Source organism: Pinus tabuliformis, chromosome 8, assembly GCF_031772625.1.
Source record: "Pinus tabuliformis cultivar Carrire ecotype Pingquan chromosome 8, CPIR1, whole genome shotgun sequence".
Classification (NCBI taxonomy): Eukaryota; Viridiplantae; Streptophyta; class Pinopsida; order Pinales; family Pinaceae; genus Pinus; species Pinus tabuliformis.
The window spans coordinates 1557587785-1557612250 of NC_142294.1; the positions used below are offsets into that span (position 1 = coordinate 1557587785).

At 38.1% G+C, this 24466-nt stretch overlaps 1 long non-coding RNA gene across 1 annotated transcript in view; it reads left to right on the forward strand.

Moving 5' to 3' along the window:
- The first annotated feature begins 337 nt into the window (after nt 1–337).
- The window catches only part of LOC149241906 (uncharacterized), a 139352-nt gene continuing 115223 nt past the window's right edge, over nt 338–24466 (forward strand). The window contains exons 1-2 of the long non-coding RNA XR_016245665.1: nt 338–471; nt 623–775. This is a non-coding gene — a long non-coding RNA (uncharacterized LOC149241906). The remainder of the gene's footprint in view (nt 472–622; nt 776–24466) is intronic.

Sequence of the window (24466 nt, forward strand, 5' to 3'; positions counted from 1 at the left end):
ATCATGCTGCGAAATGTTGTTTGAAGAATTATGTATACAGTTCAAAGGTCTCTCATCTCTGCGAGTTCTCACAAGATCATTGGCTGGTATTTCAGTTTTTTCAAAATATTTTGGTTTCTTTCTAAGATTTCTCATAAGATTTTATAATTTTGTATTAAATTTATTTTTAAGAATTCATAGATTTTAGGATTTTTATTATAGTTTCTCATAAGTATTTTGATTTTGATCTCGGTCTAAGACTTTTGATAGAACTTCAGATTCTCATGCTTTTAAAATTTTTGTTTTATATTTTGTGAGAAAAATGATTATTGATTTATGTAGTGTACGTTCAGTGCCTTTGAAGGTAGAAGATGGGGTATGCGTTTATTGTGTATAGTCAACGGGATGCAGTACATATCAAGTTGACCTCATTAAGCGGCAGCATCAAAATGACTCATTGCATGAAGGTAGATTTTAAGCATCTCATTCTAGGTATGTATTTAATTTTTCCTCCAGTGTTTACCATGTTCACAATAATATCCATGTTGAAATTCATGACATAAACATAACATATATTCATACTCTATTTATAGCAGTAAGTCATGAGCATATCTAACAGCGATTATTGATTTATGTAGTGTAGGTTCAGTGCTTTTGAAGGTAGAGGATGCGGTATGCATTTATTGTGTAGAGTCAGTGGGATGTACAACTTATCAAGTTGACCTCATTAATTAACTAAGCGATAGCATCAAAATGACACATTGCATGGAGGTTGCTTTTTAGCGTTTCATTCCAGGTATGTATTTATTTTTCCTCCATTGTTTACCATGTTCAAAATAATATCCATGTGAAATTCATGGCATAAACATAACATATATTCATACTCTATTTATAGCAGTAAGTCATGAGCATATCTAACAGCCATATCTAATTGTTTGAGCTAATAATCTTAATTAACAAATGAGTTGTTAGTCTTTATATTTGTTGATCTTATATAGCTTCCATTCATATGTCAACGAACCCCACTAACTAGAGGGTGTGATTTGACATTAGATAGAGTCAAACCTTTTATTACTTATTCTAACACTTCCCCTTCATGAACGCTTGTACTATTTCATGTCTAGCTTGATACCATTATTTATCAATGTCCATATAAATAGAGATCCATCCATTGGGCTACATGGGTTGCCAACTGCTATACTTTCTAATTCTCTAGGAAAGATTTCAACTACGTGATTTATCAACCTTTTCAACTACATGGTTCATCAACATTTTAATTGCCCATTGGATGTTTATCCTCTTATATGCCAAGTCATGTGTTTTTGAAATGTATCTTTTGACAATGGTTTTGTGAGAATATTTATTGACTAATCTGTTGAAGGACAATTTTCTAACTTGATTTGATCCAACCTGTTCTATAATAAATTGAGAATCTATCTCAATGTGTTTTGTCCTTTCATGGAAAATTGGATTTTTTACCATTTTCAACACATTTTGATTATCACACCATAAAATTTTAGGACTTGTTTGTTCGCAATGAATATCTTCGAACACATGGTGTTACCAAATAACTTCTTGCACCGTTGTTCTTGCCACTTGGTACATAGCTTCTATAGTAGAAAGTGATATTTGTGTTGTTTCTTACTAATTCATAAAACTGCATTAGAACCCAAATGGAACATATAGCCAATGGTAGATTTGATGTCATTCAATGAACCATCCAAATCTGCATATGAATACCTTGCTGACAAAAGATATAGATCTATATCTATATCTAAATACAAAATACCATAGTACATTGTTCCTATAAGGTATATTAGAATTATCTCAGATACTAACCAGTGTGAATGCCTTGGTGTTGTCATATATCTTGCCACTGCAAATTGCAAAAAATATATCTGGTCTGGTATTTGTCAAAAAATATGACTCCCGAGTCCCAACCAGTTGTTTGTAAGGTCAGTTTTCAACAAAATCTGTTCCATCATGCTTAAGAATCTTCAAACCTGTTTCCATTGGTATCACACGCCTCTTGCAATCCATTGTATTAAATTTCTTAAGTAATTCATTGTCATGCTTTGTGAGATAAACACTCCATCATTCATTTGCCAAACTTCTATACCTAGACAAAAGTGCATCAAGCCAAAATATTTGATATCAAACATCTTGATAAACTCTCTTTGCTTGTTCAATATTTTGTTATTGCTTCCAACAATGAGCAAATCCTCTATCTCACCAAACAAATATAGATTTGAATCATTAAGATTTTTAATGAAACCGATACCTTGCAAGTATTTACCAATTTTGGTATACTGAGCTCTAGTGGCCTATTTCAAAGTTCAAACCATATAATGCTCTGGTTAACTTGCAAACATATTGGTAGTTTACATTTTTCAACATAACCTGGTGGTTATTCTATCTAAATTTCTTCACAATTTCACCATGTAAAAATGTCCTTTTTACATCCATGTGATGTATGGACCAATTATATTTTGATGCAAGTGCAAATATCATTTGTATTGTAGTCATCTTTGTAGTGGGTGCAAGTGTTTCATTGTAATCAACTCCTTTTGAGTATGTACCTTTTTTCAACTACCTTATAGTTTTGCAATCTGATCATCTGCATGATACTTGATTTTTATAAATGCATTTGACTCCAATGTGTCTCAATCCGATGGGTAATTTAATGAGTTCCCAAGTATTCCTTTTCATCAAGGAATCATATTCCTCATCCTTTGCTTCTTTCCATTTTTTCTCATATTTGGCTTTTCCATAATTGGAAGGTTTATGAGAATTTTTAATATAGGCCATGATTACAAAGTTTATTCTTTGTCTCATGATCCTAGTGCTTATGCCTTGTTCTGTAAGAATGTGAGTGAGTTTGGAGTCCTCAATTGTCATCCAAGCCCAAACTGGAACCTTTTTCACTCATGAAGATATACGAGAGGTTGAATCATCTATGCTATAAAGAATATTTCTTCTTTCTTCTTTAACCAATTTTTATTGTTTTGATTCATTTCCTTGCAACTAAACTAATTCATGTGTAGGAGACTCATCAAAAACATCGCTGGTGATGATTATGTCTTTGACTTCTTCATCATATAATGCAAATAAAAATGCATGGGCTTGCTATTCAATTTCTGCCTTTTCTCATTTAGAAAATGCACATATGCTATGCTTCCAAATACTCTCAAGTGAGTAACAGTATGTTTCCTTCCTATTCAAAGTTCTTTAGGAGTAACTTTTTCTAATGTTTTGGTTGGGCTTTGATTTAGAAGATAAATTGCAGTATCAACATCAACCCAAAACTGATTTCCCAAATATCTGCCTTGGAGATATTTCTAGCCACCTAGACAGTGGCTCTATTTTTCATTTCTACTATGCCATTTTGTTGTAGTGTGCATAGAGTGGTGAATTTGGAGCATAATTTTGGCAATTTTGACTACACCATTCTGTTGTAGTGTGTATAGAATAGTGAATTTCCTTTTAATTCCATTATACTTGCAGTAACTTATGAATTCTTTAAATGTGTATTCCTTAATTGCTTAACTGTTAGACACTTGTTGTTTCTCTGTTTCTCAACTAATGATTTGAAATAGATAAATATTTCAAAATATACCCAGCTCTTCTAACTGTAATTGTCAATAAATATTTTGATCTTGCTAGTGATTGTACTTGCATGGAAGTCACTATGAAGTTTGAACCAATTCTAAAGGCATTCATGCTCTCCAAGCTCCATCTTTGTTAAGGGTGTTCAACTTCACATACTGATTTGTCATCCTTAAGATAAGGAAGCCTAATCACCTTTGATCTGATCGATCATATATTAAAACTTAAGCAGAAGTTATTAGCGCTGATTAGTGAATTGAATGAAACCAAAGGTGCGTTAAGCGAGAAGACATAAGTAGTGAAGAAGGATATTCAACGAAACTTAAATCATTAGATGCATAAGAAATGAACTAAGATACTGTAAAAACACAGTTATACCAGACATCGAGATTGATGACGGAGTTCGTCCCTAATGGACTACGTCTTCGGGTCCGTTTTCAAGATGGGCGACCGTTTTTATTAGGAATGAAAAGGAGTTGATTACACAGTGATTCTGTCAAACTGAACTTGCACACAGGCAATTCTGACCTCTGTAACCAGAAATCTCTCTGGTCTAGCTTTCCAACACCGCTTACAGTTTCCAAATCCGACTCTGGATGCCCAAGATATGATCAAAACACTGACCGCCTCTCTGTCTCAGCCTCTGAATAACAAGTACCAAAAACACTCAAAATCCTCACTAACTCTTCACAAGTCTGCAAATGCTCATTTATACAGTGGTTAGATGCATCATAACCACTGTTGCTCAGTTTGGCATGCATCAGCTGACTTGAAGGGTTAAATTAGGGTTTATTGATGAGTTTTTTAATGTCACTTAGTGACATTCACCATTTATTTAAAAATCTATAACCAAAAAACCCATTTTCGGACTTTGGGTTATAACAACCCGCTGCGGTCATGCTAACTGTGCGGAAAAAAGGAACTGAAACATGTGACCGGGCAGTCTAACCGTAAGCCGCCACCTTGCAGGTTAGTTGTCGGCGGTTCCGGCTAACAGCGCGATCTTCTAGCTTGCATGTGACAACTCCGCCTGACGGTTCCGTTCTGCGCGCAGTTTGCTGCTGGGGTTACACTAACTCTGCGGTTAACCGACCTTGCTGTTCACATGCCATAACCCGACACGGTTAATGCTACTTCGCCCAACTGCTCAACTGCGATGACCGCCATGCTAACCTTAGCTAGTCCTGCTCACATGGCTGCGGTTCCGACGCGATCTAAACCCTGCGATCAGGCCTGTGGTTTAATACATATAATGTTTTTTAATGTGTTTTCAATGTGTAAGGCCGAGACTTAGGTTTTAGGGTTTTGGTAGGTCTAGAACATAGTTCTTAGGTAATTCATTAGGTTTGGTATTAGGCTTTGTTTTCTCTTTAGCTTAGGTTTCTAGCATGTTTAAGCTAAAGTCCATTTTTTTTAATGTACTTTACAAATCCAACCATTCATAACCATAACTGAACCTTTACCCATGATTTTACTGACCACATTGGACACTGAAGATGATGCTGGTATGAAATTGATCATGTGCAACCGAATCAATGAAATCCTCTTGGATCAACCTTGTTAAAAAATTTCATGAGATCCAAAAAATTGTGATTAATTTGCTTGTTATTGCAAAATCTAGCATCTTAGTGTGAAGCCTCACTAAGCACTCTAGATTGAGAGCAACAATGGGATAAGTGATCACTGTCACCTTAGCAACTATTGCTTTGCTATTATATGATTGGATATTATATCCCCAAGGGAGGCTTCCCGAACAGATCTTAAGGAATAAGTGTCTCAAGCAACTTAGGCTAAATACCCCTTAAAGGTTCTACTGTAGGATTCACCCAACGACACATAACGAAAGATTAGGGTCTTGGGTGATTTAAGATTTTTTTTTTTCAAATAATGAGTTCAAAGAGCCCTATGGCTAAATCTAGAGGACTTAGTATGTCTGAAAGAGGTTTAAATAGGTTCCCAAACACATACAATCTAAAAATTACACTTTGTTGCTATAAATTAGGGTTTTAAATATCAAAATTCTAATATGCAAATATTAATAATGGCAACAAAAAAAACCTCATAATCTATGATAATCAAATAAAAATTAAGGCTATTCAACGGGTACACAAGAAATTAAGTTATAACAATTTTCAATAGTTGAAAATACATAAAACAACGATACAAAAACCCTAGATGTTAACCCTAATTAATGCCTAAAAAATGCATGAAATTCAATAATTTTACTTTTTCAATTTTGTGCATGCAAATTTTAACCCTTGGACTATAAGGTCCAAGGTAAATAATGTTGAAAAATGCAGATTTTGTGGTAACATTAATTTACCCTATGAAACATAAAAAATGTTTTAGGGTTTTATTTTTGTTATTCTGTGGATTGAGACAAGAGAATGGATTAGTTCCTTTTTCAATTAAGAGTTAATGGATTCTAAGGCTATATTTCTATGGAAGAGAACCAATGGAAGCGATTTAGAGGGGAGAGAGAGAGAGAAAACTACACTTAGGTTTCCCAAGTCGTCAAATCTTAGCATCCTTCAATCTTCTTGGAGACAATATGGGAGGAATCTACACGTAGGTTCCTCAATAGAAACATGATGATAACATTGTCAAGGAGATGTTAGAGACCTAGAGTCATAAAAGATCAACAACACTTCAGTAAAATTCATTAAAACCCTAATTTTACAACAAGTACAAGATGGAATAATATACCTACAATAAATTAGCACAAAATCACCATCCATAAAAGAAAACCATCCAATCACAATATCCTTTGCAAGACAAATTTTCTCTCGTAATGCTCCATAGTGATCAAGAGAGAAGAAAAGAGCTTGTGTGCACTATTCTCCTAGTGTGTATGACATTAAATAACAATAAATTGACTTCTCTCTACTTATATGAGGATAAACATACCAATTTAATCCAAAATTAAACAAAAAACATTAAAAATAATATAAAATGTGATTACAAGTTGGATGCATCACAAGCTAACTGTTAAAGATAGCTAACTCAATGATAAAACATGAAAACAAGCCTCTTTTAACCCACGCTTTCTGATATAAAAAGCCTCCAAGGGTGACATCATCCTTTAAAAGGCATGTCTTGTTGAAAGTCAGTTGCCAATAGAATTTCTAATCACGATAATTACTTGTGACTGTTTACATATGTTTTTCACTTAGCATTTACTTCATTCATTAGGTCATCAAGCAATTATACAAATACAATGCATAAAAAGACAAGAGACACCAAAGATTAAGGCTAGAAACCAGGGCAAAACCACAAGGGGAAAACCCAATAATTGATTCCTTATAGAATCAATTCAACAAGAGAGACATCAAAGTCAAGATCATAGGCAAACTAACTAGTAAGATGACAGCCTCAACAATCCATTAGGAAGCCAAGTCAACCCTCCATAAACTTCAGCCAAAGGTCTGTAATTTGAGCTGAATTTTGGCCTAAATCTCCTTAGAGATCTCATACTTCACCACAGAGAAATTTGGGTCTGATATTAGAAAGCAATTACAGAAATTTCGGCCTTGTCATAACACATGCGAGAAACAGAAAGAGTAGTTTTCACATGTGCTAGTGCTTCCAGCTTCCTCCTCCATTTTCTTGTCCTTCTTTGCATAAGAGAGAGTAGAAAGATATATTTTAATGATGATCCACGAACTACCCAATGAGGGAGATCAAGTGACCTTATATATAGCTTCTTTAGGGACCGAATAGATGCCTCTCAAGTGTTGAGCCGACTTGTCATGGAGGAGGGCCGACTTGGTCTTCTAAAGGACCCTTAAATTGAAATTTATAATTCAAATACAATAATAAAATATCCTTTTTGAGCATGAAGAACATGCTTTCAATAAATATCAATAAAATATATTAGGAAGACTGACCATGGCTACAAACTTCAAGATTCCCTCTTTGATAGGGAGGTATTCATAATGGTTATCAAAATGTTCTTAAGTTGATAATTCTATAAAGAAGTATTATCAAGATTAAGATAAGCATCATCATCAATATCATCATCGGCATCAACCACATTTCCATACAGTCAATACCTTGGCGTATGGCAAAACAAGTTCACTCTAGAAAGAGATCAAAGCATGATGCAAGGAGACTATAACCTCTAGGACTATTCTCTCTAATCAGGTCAAAGTGACATAGGGATAACCTCCCTAATCAAGTCACTATACAATGATACAAAGAGAATGGTTATCCTCTGCGGACCATTTTCCTATACCGGTAAAAGTGACATAGGGACTACAACCGTAATTAGGTCATTATACAATGACACAAGAAAATGTATGTCCACAGGACCATTCTTCCTAATCAAGGCAAAATGACACAGGGACTATATCCCTAATCAGGTCACTATACAATGACACAAGAAGAATACCAGTCCATTAGACCATTCTTCAACCAAGGTCTATGTACTTGACACCGATAAACTCCCTAATTAGGGCAAAGTACATGACACAAGAAGAATGTCAGTCCATGATTCTATCCAATCTTTTAAACCATTCTCCAGTCGAGGTCATAATGACATAGGGAGAGCTTCTCCAACCAAGGTCATGAAGACACAGGGAGAATGTCCATCTCATTAGCTCTCCCTCTCAATGAGAGAGGTAATCTCCACAAGCCCAAGCTAAGTCTGCAGTTGTATTTCTCAAAACATCCATGACCAATTGTACCATGCTGGTAACACATGTTGAGCAACACATCTTGGCTCGACCATAGACTGTTTTGTTCCCTTCACCAGAACACAAATGCTTTTTTGGATACCCAAACTAGATGCTCCCTCTCACATTGACAGTCCATCAACCAAGAATCTAAGGTCAACTTTCTCTGAGGTCATAACAAGGCTTTTTGATTGTTCCCTCTGGACGCAATACTCTTTCCACAACTGCTCCCTCTGGCACATAAGTCCTTCAACTTCAATCTGAGATAAATTATATAGAATCATCCTTGATCCATTCAACTAGGACCAAAGTACAAAGTCTTCTTCAATTGTGAGGCTTCTTCTTCAAAAACCTGAGGCAACTCTTACAACTGAGGTAAACATATTGACATGATCCTCTCCCTCTTTCTAGGAGAACCTTTTCAAATCTTTCTTCTATGCTGCCATCTGCTGCCTCTTAGATCTTGAATTTTCTTAGGCACAATCAAGGCATACTTCAAACTGCCTGCTCCCTTTGAACTTGGAGCTCATCTAGTACAATATCCTTCAAGTAGAAATTCTTTGCTTCATTCTTCTAATTCTTGGCAACTTCTACTATGTACCCGCAATCCTGATTCCTCACAGGAGACCATGGAAGAACACTTACAGTCAAGCAAGGAATTCGAAGACAAGAGACTAACTAATAAGAAAATAATAATAGCAATAATCAAACGAGGGAGGTATATAATACTTATCTTTTGAGAAAGCTATTGAAAAGTCGACTCCCTCTTGATCTTGGCTTCCTTGCATCCATTTCCACCTTATCATCGTCGTCCTCATCATGATGTCATTCTCTTCTTGCTAGGGTTAGGGTTTCTTCTTTCAGTGTGCATGTACAGTCTAAGTCCAACACTATTGTTTTCTTCACAAACCTTAGGGTTTTATTATTCTTCAAATTAATCTAGGGCTTACACTTTCTAATTTTATAATACTTCTTTTATACCATCAGACTTTGAAACTTATATTTCGAATTCTATGCATGGAAACCTTCTATCACTTGATAACTTGTGTTCTGCCTTGCTGGACTTAATACTTCAGAGAGGGTTTCATCTTTGTCTTCAATCTTTGGAGAGGAGCTCAACCTATCACTATTCTTTGGTCATAACATATCAATGTTTTGTGATCTTCGACATCCTATTCTATGCATCACCCCCAATGCATAAATTTGTACCTATTAGTACTTAATACATTATGACTGAATACACCAAAATGGTCAGCATACCATTCTTTTATTGAGATATCTTCAAAAGGAACATATGACATCTTCACTAATTTCAAGATTTTCAACTTCAGAGCCTATAGACGTCTGCATATATCTTTAGAATTTAAACTTAAAGAGAAGCTTGGCTTCCTTTTCACAGAGAAATGATTACAAACCTTCACATACCATAGAGTATTATATGCTTCAAAGACTTAACATTGACCATTGAGGTTAATGCGGATTTCATCCTTTAAGAGAATACTAAAGCAAGGTAGATAAAATGCTTCAGACATTGGCCAATCTTACTTTGTCCTTCCTAAGATTAGATCCTTCATAGAATTTTGTTCTTTCACGGACTAGTATCATGGTTTTCTTGTATACTACAAAGTTTGGATTGCTTCACTGTGATGAGCTAGTACTATAGGTATACAAAGATGATCTTGGATGTCATCATAAACTCTTGGACTGTACTCAGTCTTCTTCACAGGCCTCAACCTCAAGTTTGGACTAGTCTTCTTTCACAGAGATATATTAACTTAGGCTTCAAACTTATCATTGTTGAAATGACAAATTTGGCCTACAATTAACTCATTCCGGACTCCTGTATTAGTTCCATAGAGATGATATGCTTCAGACTTCACTTCAACTACTTGGCTCAGATTACAGAGGTTTCCAAGATTGATCAGGGCTTCTTATTACCACATTCGAATTATGTCACAAGTTCAAATTAAACCTTACCCAGATCATCATCAAGGAGCAATATCATAGCAATGCCACAGAGATGTAATTCATACTCATTCCATGAATGCAATATGTTAAAACTCAATTACAATCCACTGAGGCTTGGACTAGTATACAAAATTTTGCCCCTTTCCATAGACCATTACAGACCACGGACTTGACTTAGGATCGTGCAATTACAATTTCATAGAAATATATTTTTAGGAGACTTGGCTTAGCACCACAGATAAAACTTGGATCACTTCACAGAGGCAGTTCAAAACTCAAAGAGGAGGATCTCATCACAAAGGTAATTCAAACTGCTTTTCAAAACTAGCTCTGATACCATGTTGAAATTCAGTTGCAAGTAGACTCTTTTACGAGACTATGTCGGGGGACACTTGGTGCTAGCTATGGGGTTCTCAAATTCGGGTTTGGATCCCCTTTCGTGTATTCCTGGCCGAAGTGGCTCATGGTCCATGTCTAACATCAATCATAACTCTCTTTTCACTTGGGGGGGGATCCACAAAGATCCTCTACCCCCCATTTTCCTCAGTAGAAAGGGGATTGTGGATTATTGCATGTTGTGGATCCCATAGATTCCCATCCAAAGTTTTTGACTACGATGGGAGGTGAGTCCTTGCCAATGTCTCTTGACTTGGATTTAGGGACCCTATCTTATCATGACCCTATAGAAATTGAGCCCTTAATGATCAATAAATCCTTCTTTTAGCTTGTCGAGGGAAACTCTTCTGAGAGACATATTTGTGTGACCATAGGAAGAAAAAGAACACAAAATACAAAAATGTGTCCTTATGTTCCCGTCCAAGATTGACTATCCAGTCCTTCTCGTAGGTTGATTCTGTGTTTGAGCTTCATGTTAATACAAACTTCATTTCTAGACATGTTAAGATCACTAACTTTGCTGGCTCTCGGGTCCTCATCTGGGGCTTGGGAATGACCACTAATAAAAGCTCTCTTCGTGGAATAATCAAGATGCACAAACCCTCTGTGATCCTCCTATAGGAGACCTGATCCCCAGGGAAAAAGCGTGGGAGTCATTGCTTAAGATATGTCCTGAATGGTTTGTCTGTGCTTTGAATGCAGCAGGTCATTTTGGTGGATTGACAACGATGTGGGATCGTAGAGTCATTAAATTGAAGGCCTTTCTCTCTGTTGCATATATCATATTATCTGGGCACATGAAGGGTTCAAATTCTTGGATCCACATTATTAATACATATGCTCCATACTCTGGGCGGAGGCTTTTTTGGGATCACATTGTTAATTGTGGCTTTCTGGATTTAAATTTTCTTGTTTTAGTGGGTGATTTCAATTTGACCATGGGGGCAAATGAGATATGGGGGGATAAGGCGACGGAGGACCACCTGTCTTTCTTTTTAGGGATCTCTTCAATTCTCTCTCTCAGAGATATTTCCCCAGTGCCTCTGGTTCCTACTTGGTAGCACGAATTGTATAGGTTTGGATGGCATCTCCAAACACCTGGACAAATTCTTTATTAGTGAATCTTTGTTTAATGGCCACAAGGATTTTACTACTCAAGGTATTCCTTCTTCCTATTCCAATCATATGCCGATTATGTTGTCATGGAAGATGTTGGAGAGAAAAAGGTTTACCCTTTCAAATTCAATCCCGCATGGTTGAAAATGAAGGATTTTGAACTTTTGGTTAAAGAGGTGTGGAACAGGGAAATTTCATTTCCACCTGTTATCACAAAATCACACACTGAAGGCTGCCTATCAGTAAGATAATGTGTAACTATTTCAAACCTAGCTTTGGACTAAGGCTTAGCCTCCTTAGTCTGAGAGGGCTCTCTCACAGATTATGAATGTTGATCACTAACAAGGAAAGATGGCTAACTCTTTAACAAACACATGAAAATAAGCTGGCTGGACAGATATCAGATTGATTCCCATTGGGCTTATGGAGTCTCACACATCTCAGCAAACCAAAATACTATTTTTCATGGAAGTCAGGGCTCTTTACATCTATGCTCAAACATAACTAACATAAAACACAGTCTGCCATAACATACAGGAAGTCAGAGCATGTGGGCATGAGTTCTGAGTGATTATGCAATAACAGAACTGTAAAAGAACACTAAAATAACAAGCCACCATACATTTGAACAATAAGATCTATTGAGAATCCTGAGGCAAAAACAACAGTCATTTGTATTCCTGAAACATGCTTTACATAAACCAAAATAGACTTGTTCTCTATCAAAGTATCCAACCCCTATTACATCCAAGTTTGATCTATATATAGGAATACATGCTTAACCACCTCGAGCTTCCTCCTCCAGCATGAGGGGAGCATCGAAGGTTGCTATTAACTATCCTTATCTACTGTATAACTAATTCATTAATTACATGATTGCTGAACTGTAATTACAAATGGTCTTAATTTACTCAAAACTCAAAATCTGTCCTCCTCGTAGCATGATGCTTTTCTGACTCTTGACACATGTCCTCTATCTGTTTTGGTTGAGGTATCTTGGAGGAGAATACACTGAACGAGCTGGCTTTGGATTCTAGTTGCGCAGATGGCTCATTAATTAACCAAGAGAAGTGCTCTGTTTTTACGGTCCCTGTCTCCCATCATTCTTCATCACTTAAAGAACATGTCCCCTGCTCTCTAATTCTTCATAAACAACGCATATCACCATACTCTCCAATGAGCTGGAAGCCTTGTGAGCTGAACAAGTGTACAAACAAAAATCTCCGATAACCTTAACATGAACCCTAACAATTCGGTCATAAAGTACCTTTAACGAGACTTGAGCTAGAAACAAAATATTTCACCTTCTCCAAAATGCACATCTGTCATTCTCTGAATAGCTAGGAGAGTCTTTTAAGGTTTCCCTTATGTCCTTGAGGCTTTTCCTTCAAAAATTTGCTGACCTCATCATTAAACTCCTTGTTTTTCTTATAAAACAGCACCTACAGCAGTTTCATAGCGCGCTACGAAACTGCTGTTTTTGCTAAAACAGAATGCATTTGCACTAAAGCTTCCTTTGCTTGAACTTTTGACTTTTCAAACTTCCTCTACAGGTGTCAAAGACTTAGATGACTTCAAAATAGTGGAACTCAAACAAAATTGACCAAAACTGAAAATATCACCTTTTCCTCAAATCAATGAGCTAGCTGACCTAGCCGTATCTTCAAATTTGAAATCTCCTTCTTTAAAGCTTTGTTTTTAGCTCTCAGGGTCAGGTTCATTTTTCTGAGGAGTTTAGCTTGCTTGAGGGCTGGGACCGTCCAGGTATATACATCAGCCACGGAATCTGTCTGACCCACTAGGTTTTTGCTGCCCTTTAACACAGCTCTTTTATAGTTGGCATACCTAACTGCACGCTCCTTAATCACATTTTTGGCTTTGACAATTTCTTCTTTGGTTGCTCCCACCTGATCTTTTATGGCTGTTTCCACTTGACTCTTTATGGCAATCACATTTCCTCCTTGGGTGATGATGACCTTCTTATTCTTGTCTTTATGTTTGACTGCCTCCACTGTTTTTGTCAATACTTCAATTACCTCTGTTCTGGGTGACTTTACAGCTTTCTTTGCTTTATGCACTTTCTCCTTTACAGCTTCTTCTCCTTTATGCACTTTCTCAGCCTCTTTAATTTGTTTCCTTGTAACTGGCCTTTTTGGCTTGAACATAAACTCCTCACTAGGCTCATCAAACCTTAATCTTTTCGAAGCTTTTGATTTCTTAGTGCTCTCAGGAGAAGATTGGGTCAAATCAATATGCATGGGTTCAAGATGCACTGGTTCTTTCTGGCCTTTGAAATTGGACTTTCTTCCACAGCTACTGATTTACCTTTCTCCTTGCTTAGTTGACCCCTAGTTTTAACTCTTGATGTTTTTTCAGATTCAGCTGATCCATGGACATCCTTCTTTTGCTTGACTTTTTCCTTTGATGATGACTGTGGTGGCTGAGGTGGCTCTTTAATAACCAAGGCTTTGACTGGTTTGTTCAACTGAGATTTAACCTTCTTTTTCTCCCTAGCCTCCTTTCTAAGCTCAACAATAGTAGGTTCCTCCATTAATTCTTCTCTTCCTCTAAGTGGCTGTGGGGTGAGGCCTGTCTTACTCTGGAAACCGGCCACATAGATGAAAGAATCCCAATCCCTACCAATCTTCTGCAAACCATCCATCACTAACAGTTTAACTAGGCCATGATGAAACAGTGATGACTCACAATCATCCTTCCTCAATTGAATTTTATCACACATCTTACTGAGGCTTCGAATCAAGTAAAATGGGAGATCTATAGATGCTTTACCCGTGAAATGCAGCAACAACTTGAAATGATATGAATAAACTTTGTTATATCTGCCCTCACAAGTTAAATATTTTTGAATACAAGTAAGAAGCATAGCATAACTCTCCTTAACATAACTTCTAGGTACAGCCTTGGTTAAATCTTCATTCACATAGGCTTCCTTCAAGAATACTTTACAGGGGCTCATATCAAATTTGAAATTTTTGAACCACTCCTGCCCTCCTCTAGGAATCTCAGTTACCCTAGCAATAGCCTCTGGAGATACTGGGAATTCTAACATAGATACCTTGGAACTTAAGCCTGTAAAATTCAAGGCAAATTCTTTTGTTACCTGAGTGTGTCCTCCCTTCAGCTTTTCACAAAAACTCCAGCAACCAGCGTCTTTGAAGGCCTTTTTAACACCTTCCTCCCTTAATGTCAAGTCCAATCCTTCGGGCTCTGCCCTTTGACACCTTCCGGACCGATGCTCCTTCTTCTCCATTACACCTTGAAAACTTTTGCACAGAGAAACACCGGCAGCTTCAACTCGAAAAGCAAATTCAAACTTTAGAACACAGGCTCGCTTGCAATGCAGCTCTCTTGAAGAAGAAACTCGGGCTCATTTCAATTCAAATATCTTAACATATAAGCTGGCCACTTCATGTAATAATAACAGAACATCATGACACAACCATGTATGACAAAAACATTTGAATGAACTTAATGTGCATGACTATGAACCTATTGGTGGAATGATGTCTCGTAAGTGCTTGGAAGGTACACTAACTGACAACAACCGACCGGACACAATGACTCATCCCCGGACATGACATTTCGAAGATCTGCGCTGCAAAATCCCCGAATCCGCGCTTTCGTAGCGCAGACAGTTATAACTTAGCGACATGTGCTGCGAAATGGCTGGCGCTACGAAAAGGCTAAAACATTATTGTGCTTCAAAATCAGCCAATCAAACTGCGCTACGAAACTGCGAAAAGGACAAATGACATATACGAGATAAGACACATCTTAATCAATCATAATGGAGGATGATTAACGGTTTTGAAAATGATTCTCATTGACATCATTGAAAAACATGACCCCCTAAGTATTTAATATAGGATAACAACCATTTGACATCCATTTTTAACAATGAAATTTTGGACTCAACTTATATACATGTGACTGCAGTTCTCAGTGATAACACCACCTAAGGATATCTGTTGCAAATTGAGATCCCTTAAGAAATAAGTCAAAACTTGGATTAAGAATAAGAAGTCTGATGAAATTAAGGATCTCATTGACATTGAAGATGCTCTACGATATTTTAATGACGCTCGTGACCCTCTATAAATTTTCATTAAACAATACAAATTAAAAGTTTTGGAACTGGAAAAGAGGAAGAGGCAAATCCTCTTGTCACAGGAGGAAGTATGGCACATGAAAAGTAGGCCTATCTGGGTGGCAACTGGAGATAAAAATACTAGATTTTTTTACAATCATGCAAACAAAAAAAGGAAGGACAATGCTATGAGTGGTATAAGGGATGAAGATGGAAAATTCTTTTCCACACAATAAGACATTAAATGGGTAGTGGTTAGACACTTTAGCGGGAAATACAAAGAATATCTACAGGACTTTATAGATCAATTGGAGTTCATTAATCATATGCCTAATAAGTTTTTCAGATGCAGACAACAAACTTCTGGGTAGGCTGATACTAGAGGAAGAACTAAAAATGGTTCTGAAAGTATGTGCCAAAGAAAAAATCCCCGGACCTGATGGGTGGGGGGTAGAACTTTTTAATCACTTCCTAGATTTGATGATTCCAAATCTATTGGCGGTAGCAGAAGAGTCTAGGAATCAAGGGCACATCTATGGGGCAGTTAATGCCACGTATTTTGCACTAATAGCCAAGCGGTTGACACCATCTACATTTGTTGACTATAGGCCCATCTCTTTATCCAATTCAGTATATAAGATGATTTCTAAATTGATTGCTATCAGGTTTAGTAATTCTTTGTTTCTACATATTTCTCAGGAACAATTTGGATTCCTAGAAGGTAGATAGATACAGGACGCCATTGTTATTACACAGGAATGCATTCACTCTATGAATGTCCAGAAGTTGAAGGCTTGTATGTTAAAGGTCGATCTAACAAAGGCCTATGACTATGTGGATTGGGAGTTCTTGAGGCTAATGATTGGACTTGGACCTCAAAATATCAAATGGGTTATGGCATGTATTAATTCGACAAATTATGCAATCATCATCAATGGATTTCCATCATCCTTTTTCAGGGCATATAGGGGGTTGCAACAAGGTTGTGCTCTATCATCACTTCTTTTCCTGTTTATCATTGATTGTCTGAGTCGTAAGATTGGTTTTGCTAGGTCTAGGAGTATGATATCAGGGATGTGGCTTAACATGCATATTTCCATCACACATTTAATGTTTGTTGATGATTTGATTTTTGGTGGGGACGTAAACCTGGTTGAAGGGACTCACATCCATAGGCTTCTCAAATCTTTCAGAGAGGCCTCAAGTTTATACATGAACAAACATAAATTTGTTCTAATCATAGGTAACAAAAAAGATGAGGTGGTAAAGGAAGTTTGCAAATTTTTTGAGATATTTTCCATACACATTGATGAAGGGTTTGTTTATCTAGGCTTTAGAATGAAGCCAAACAAATACGACATTAAAGATTGGGATTGGTTAATCAATAAATTTGATAAGAAATTGTCTGGGTGGTCGCATAGATGGTTAACTATGGGTGGACAAATGACATTGATCAAGTTTATGCTTCAAAATATTTCAGTTTACTGGCTTCACTTATTAATGCTTCCAATGGGGATTATTAACAAGATAGATTCTAGCTTTGCTCGCTTTCTATGGGCTGGTCATAATCAATTGGGGAAGATACATTTAGTTCAATGGAGAGTTTTAGCTTGCATGGTAGAAACCGGTGACTGGGGCATTTTGGACACCAATACTTTTAATAGATCTTTGATTATCAAGAATCTCGGGATGACCTTGTCTAGAAACAACTTATGGTGTTAGATTATCAGTGAAAAATACATGAACAATCAAGTCTATGCAAAGTGGATCAGGGAAGGAGCAATGATTAAGATAGGTTCGTCTTATATATGGCGAAGTATGATGAAAAATCTACATTCGCTGCTTGGGAGTCTTCGATGGGATGTGTTACTCACCACCATTGGGTGACCCCTACAGGAGAAATTTTCTCCTAGATTTGTCTTCAGCCGACAGTTAGCAACCCCTTGCAGCCACCTAATAGCTTGATATGCTACCATTCTCCACCACCTGGGGCCATCCAACCCAAAAAGAATGATTTTACATTATGTAATTGGGTGTTTATGCTTGCTTTTCTTTTCTTGGACACATTTGGACATGGATTAGTGGGGGGATTTGGCGGAAAGAACGGGCTTTGACTGTACTCTTGTTGCCTTACCTCAACTTGGTGGTTAATCTTGTATGCTAGTCCCGTGGGATCTCATGTATGGGCTAATAGATTTAGGAGTGCACAACATGGGAAACCCTGATTTTGGTTGCATGGTCCCACTTCTCGATACCATGTATCTCACTTCCCTCTGCACATTAGAAGCCCTTTTCACATTCTCCCCATCTGGGTCCACATTTGTCCATTGGGTCATGTTACCACTCAATCTAGCAAGGGCCCTAGGAGGGGTTCCTAAGGGACTACTACCCACTATCACCTTTGTCAATGTTCGTTGCTCTTTATGGACTTTCACCAATGGGAGGAGTTTCGGTATAAAGGAAATCACTTGAATGATAGGATCAATGGCAATGTATAACATGATCTCCAAGGCCCATTCAAAGGAGAGGCTCAATTAATGGTTCAAATGCTTAAAGAAAAGCTGAAAGGCTCCCTAAGAAAGACCTATGAAGGATGACCTCGGGCTTAGGAATATTCAATAATGATGAATTCCTAAGATCAAAACTTCCAAAATCCCTCACTTGTGATTGATGTGTCTATACTAGGGTTCAAAGTGAGGCAAGGATGGCTCATTCAATGGAAAGATTCAATTAAAGTGTGAGCTTTGGGAGAAGCTAGGGTGACTTTCCATGAAAAACCCCTTGAGAGAAACACTATAAAAGATAGGGTTGAGAGATATACTATGGTAAAGGCTCATCCAATGATCACCTATAGTTAAGAAAAGGTTTTGAATGATGAACCACAAAGTGAAAACCTTCAAGAAATCCCCAAGTCAAAGCAGCTTCAAGGGTTCCCACTTGGTGTGATACCTAGGGCATCAATTTATTTGAAATTCCAACATTGGAATTCGTTCAAAACTGGATGCCTAGAGGAGACATAAATGAAGAAACTTGTCTAGATGGAATCCTAAAATTCCTCCTAAAATTTCGCACCAAGCCCTAGAAAATCTCCTTATCCTTAGAGGGATGAAGAAAAGAGGAAGAAAAGAAGTGAAAGAATGATATTTCGTTAAGTTAATGTGATGACCAAGGATCTAAGACTAGTGCCTAGCTATTGGGAAGATTGGCGTCAAAATGGTCCTTAAAGGGATGAAGAAAAGAGGAAGAAAAGAAGTGAAAGAATGATATTTCGTTAAGTTAATGTGATCACCAAGAATCTAAGACTAGTGCCTAGCTATTGGGAAGATTGGAGTCAAAATGGTTAAGATTTAGGAACTTTGCTCTTGAAGGAGGCCTAAAGAAGCAACTTCACTATCTATTGATGCAGCTACATGACAACTTTAGACTTTTACACTTCGATGGCAATTATTATGGAGTTTTAAGGATGTAGATGCAAATTATCCCCTAGGAACATTCATTCATTCTTTGTCCAATGAATAACACATGCAAAAAGCTCCATTAGTTTCAATGATTCCACTAATTCACATTAATTAGGGCACATTATTTCACCATAAGAAAATAATTCCATGCATTAGACATCCATTAAAACTGAAATATAACATTATATTGCACTTACAAGGGAAAGAAGAATATATCTATCCACAATCTTGCGAAAGAGAAGCTCCAATAGAGATAGTGAAAACTTTCCACACATCAAAATGCATTTAATCATAAAAAATCATTCAACAATTGCAGGTTTGAATTCTTTAGAGAGAGATATCCCAATTCCAAGTGATGATGAGTTACAAATGAGGCCTCACTTGTATTTATATGAGCCTCTAGCAATTGAAATTGGTCAATTTGGCCTAATGAGCCCCTAAAACAACTGTAATGTGCCAAATAACACCCTAATTGGTGACAAGCACACCAAATAGCTCAATAATATGAAAAATAAGTCTCTGAAGAGGGACGAAATGGTAATACAATATGTAGGAAGGCTATTTGAAAGGCCTAGTGAAGTTCTTAATGTGCCAAAATGAGTGGAAGGGCTCCAAAAATAGTGATAAAGGGGATGGCTCCTTGATCTCCAAGCAAATTACCTGTGGTGCTCCCAAGTGGCTGTGGGGGCACAAAATCATCCTCATGAGTCTCCAAGTGGATTGAACAAGCATGTATCCCATTTGCAAGGGCTGGAACAATGATGCAAGCTCTCCCTTTGTCTCCCATGGTGAGACACAACCCCATCTAGGCCTTGGATCAACTGCCAAGTGTGTGGTGCAAGTGTGTAGTCAACTGGGCAAGGTGGTCCAGGTGCATCATCATCATCACATAAGCAAGACATGGGCGAACAATGAATGGTGTTGATGGATCCCATGGCATGGCTATCTGCTCTCTGCTATAGTGGAGGACCATGGTTCTCAACGCTCACGCTATATATGTCAATATGACCCTCTGGAGGGCTTGGACCTTGTATAGGGAGACCAAACCCCAAGATGAAGACCCACCTGCAATCCTGTATAAGATCCAATGCGTCTCCTCACCTTCCAGTATAACAAATCATTAGTGTAATTGAGTAAATGAGCTTACAAACCATGGAACCAAGTGGACACTTCATAGTGGCATGCCCTTCCATAATGGGCTTTAGAGTATACAAGTGTCTCCAAGTTCAAGAAGGAGGTTAATCAAGGACCCTATTAAGTGGTTTCAACCTCTAAGGGAGTGACAGGTCCATGGTACATCCATCAAGTGGCAGGTGTCATGTGATATAATGATGGAATGGAGTGGGGCATCAGGGGAAGGCTCCAAGTCACATGTCACAGTACAAGGGTAGCCATGATGAGGGAAGCCCACACTTGGGTGTACAGATGTAGGAGGGAGCAATCGTGGTACATGAGTTACCTTGACCTTTGTTTTTCCACCCTTCTTCATATGCCTTTTGCCTTTATAACTGCTCGGGGCTCCAGGTGATGAGAGCATGATGCGAATGATATAGCAATGCATACCCCATTAAGGTTGGGCAATTCATCGACCACCAGGGGTTGGGACAATCATGCGTTCCTTAATGATGCAGGGGGGCCTAGGAACCAGGGTGATGGCCATAATGATAGGGCTAGAGCTCATGTTTGGCTTTTTCCCATGTGTTAAATTTGTATTTCTCGGCCATCTTTTGGATTTTATGGTACATTTCTTGTTAAGAGTGGCCAAATTATGCTTTTCATTTTCTTTTTAGCTGCATCAACCTCTGGGGCATCGTTTTAGGCTTGACCCAAAGTGTGGACAAGGGAAGGGGGAGGATAACTCCTTGTGGACCCAATGGACAAATGTGGACCCGAATGGGAAATATATGGAAAGGGACTATAATGAGCGGAGGGGAGTGATGTATGTGGTGTCATGAAGCGGGACCACATAGCCAAACTCAGGGTTTCCCATGTAGTTCCACTCCTAAAGCTAGTAGCCAATAAAGGAGATCCCATAGAACTAGGATACAAGACTAACCACCAAATTGGACAAGGGGAAAAGAGTACAGACCAAGCCCATTCTTTCTTCTGAATCCCCCCACTAATCCATGTCCAAATGTGTCCATAATGAGTAAGCAAAAATACTCAATTACATATTGAAAAGCCTCACCTTTAGGATTGGAAGGCCCACCTTCAAACATATGATAATGACAGAATGGGCGAGGGCACATAATGGCTGGGTTAGGTGGCGGAGATGGTGGAACATCGATCTATTTGGGGGTTGTAAGGGGTTGTTGGCTGCCGACTCAAGACTATATAGGAGAATAACTTCTCGTATGGGTATCACCCATTGGTGGTGGGTAACAGGTCCATAAGGTGTTACCTTACCCCTCCCCTTGTCCACATCTTGTGTTGGGCTTGGAGCGATGCCCCAAAGGTTGATGCAACTAAAAAGAAAGATAAAATATTAATTTGGCCACACACAACAGGAGATGTACCATAAAATGCAAAAGATGGTCGGGACAATAAAATTTAGCACATGGGCAAAAGCTAAGCATGAGCTCTACCCCCTATCATTATGGCCATCACCTTGTCTAGGGCCCCTGTGAGTGCCCCTTTCATCATTCAGGAACCCATGATTGTCCCAACCCCTGGTGGGTGATGAACTACCCCAGCTTAAGGGGGTAATCACTGCTATATATTACGCATCATGCTCTCATCCCCTGGAGCCCTGAGCAGTAACAAGAAAGAAAAATCAATAAAAGAAAAAAGGCATATGAAGAAGGGTGGAAAAACAAAGTTCGAGGTAACTAACATCCCATGATTGCTCCCTCCTATGTCCATACACCCAATGTGTGGGCTTCCCTCAATATAACTACCCTTGTACCATGGCATGTGGCTTGGAGCCTTTCCTCTTGCCCCAGTCCATTCCATTATTAATTCACATGACAACTACCATTTGATGGATGTACCATGGAGCTGTCACTCCCTTAGAGATTGAAACCACCTAATAGGGTCCTTTAGTAACCTCTCTTTTCAAGCAAGGTAACACTCGTATATTCTAAAGCCCATTCGGAAGGGCATGCCACTATGAAGTGTCCACTTTTGCCCTTGGTTAGCAAGCTTATTTACTCAATCACACTAATGGATTGTTTTTCTTGAAGGTGAGGAGATGCATTGGATCTTATACAGGATTCTAGGTGGGTCTCCATCTTGGACTTGGCCTTCTTGTATGGGATCGAAGCCCTCTAGAGGGTCATAATGGCACTTGTAGGGTGAGTGTTGAGAACCATGGGCCTCCACCATTATAGAGCATTGATTGCCACACCATGGGTTTCTTTAGCACCACACATCAGTTGTTCATGCCCCAACCATACAAAGATGATGTACTTGGACAATGTTTCCCAGTCGGCCACACACTTGCACCTGACACTTGGTAGCTGATCCAGGGCCCATATGGGGTTTTGTCTCATCCAAAGAGACACAGGAGGGCATGCATCATCTTCTAGCCCTCGCTGATGGAGCATCAACTTGTTATTGAGGCACTGGAGACCCGTGAGACTATTGAGTGTGCCCCATAACTACTTGGGAGCACCACATGATGTTTTGCTTGGAAATCAAGCAGCCATCCCCTTGATCATCATTTATGGAGCCCTCATCTTCATCATGACACAGAGAGGATTCATCTTGGCCTTCCAATGACCCATATTACTCCATTTTGCACTATTTAGACCCTCTAGGGATGGCTTATCATTCACATTTGAGCTATTTGGTGGGTTTGTCACCAAAGTTGTTATTTTTCACATTTAAACTAATTTTAGGGGCTCATTAGGCTATTTCGAACTTGTAGAGGCTCATATAAGTAAAAGAGAACCTCATTTGTATTGGATGATCATCACTTCTTGGATTAGCTCTTTCTTGAAGAGAATTTCATACTTTTTTCTCTTGGTTGTTTATTAGAGATCTCTTTATGCGTTTCAATATCTTTGGAGCTGAAATTTTCGTTCTCTCTTGGAGCCATCTTCTTGATCTTGGATGTGGATATATCTCTTGTTGCCTTGTAAGTAATCTATGGAAGATTTTGCATGAAAAATGTCTAACGTGTGGAAATTTTGTAACTAGCTCTTTTTTTGTGCCCTAATTATTGAATATCATTGTAAAGGATAGTTAGATTGCAAATTTGTACATGTTACTCATTGATAACAAGTAGATGAATGTTCCTAGTGGAATAAAACTTGTTTTTCTCCCATGAAAATCCAATAATCTTGGGTGGGAAAATGCTAGAGACTGCTTGCTAGGGCATCAATTCTAGCCTCCTTGAAGACAATTTCGACCAAAATTTGAATCACATAGACTCCATAGCCCAAGGAAAAGGCACTAATCTCAGTGAATTTGGTGATCACCCCTTCTTCCCTTCTCTCTTTTTCTCCTCTAGAATTTTCAGCCTTCAACCCTAGACGACCAAGCTAAGGCTTACTGCGAGATTCATTAGAGGGACTTTTTATTGAATCCGCTTGGATAGACTACTGCACTGGTGTCTCCTCTGGTGATCCTCTAGGTTTCATGCAAAGAAAGAAAGCGTTTTTTTCTTCTGAAAAAAAGTAGAGTTTCTAATCATGATAATTACTTGTGATTGTTTATATATATATGTTTTTCACTTAGCATTTACCTCATTCATAAGGTCATCAGGTAATTATACAAGTACAATGCATAAAAAGACAAGAGACACCAAGGATTAGGCAGAGGTCAGGGAAAAACCCACAAGGGGAAAACCCAGTAATCCATTCCTTATAGAATCAATTCAACAGGAGAGACATCAAAGTCAAGATCATAGGTAAACTAACTAGTAAGATGACAACCTCAACAATCCTTCAATAAGCCAAATCAACCCTTCATAAACTTTAGTCAAAGTTTCGGCCTAACTCTCCACAGAAATCACATACTTCATCACAGAGAAATTCAGGTCTCATCTCAAAACAAAATTTATAGAAATTTTGACCCTGTCGTAACCAATGTTGTGATAATCGTGATCAGGATTAAATCGGCGAGGGTCCGAAAAAATAAAAAATCGTAAATCGGAAAAAATCAACAAAATTAAAAAAACACAAAAACTTAGGAAAATAAAAAAAATACTATTTTTTGGG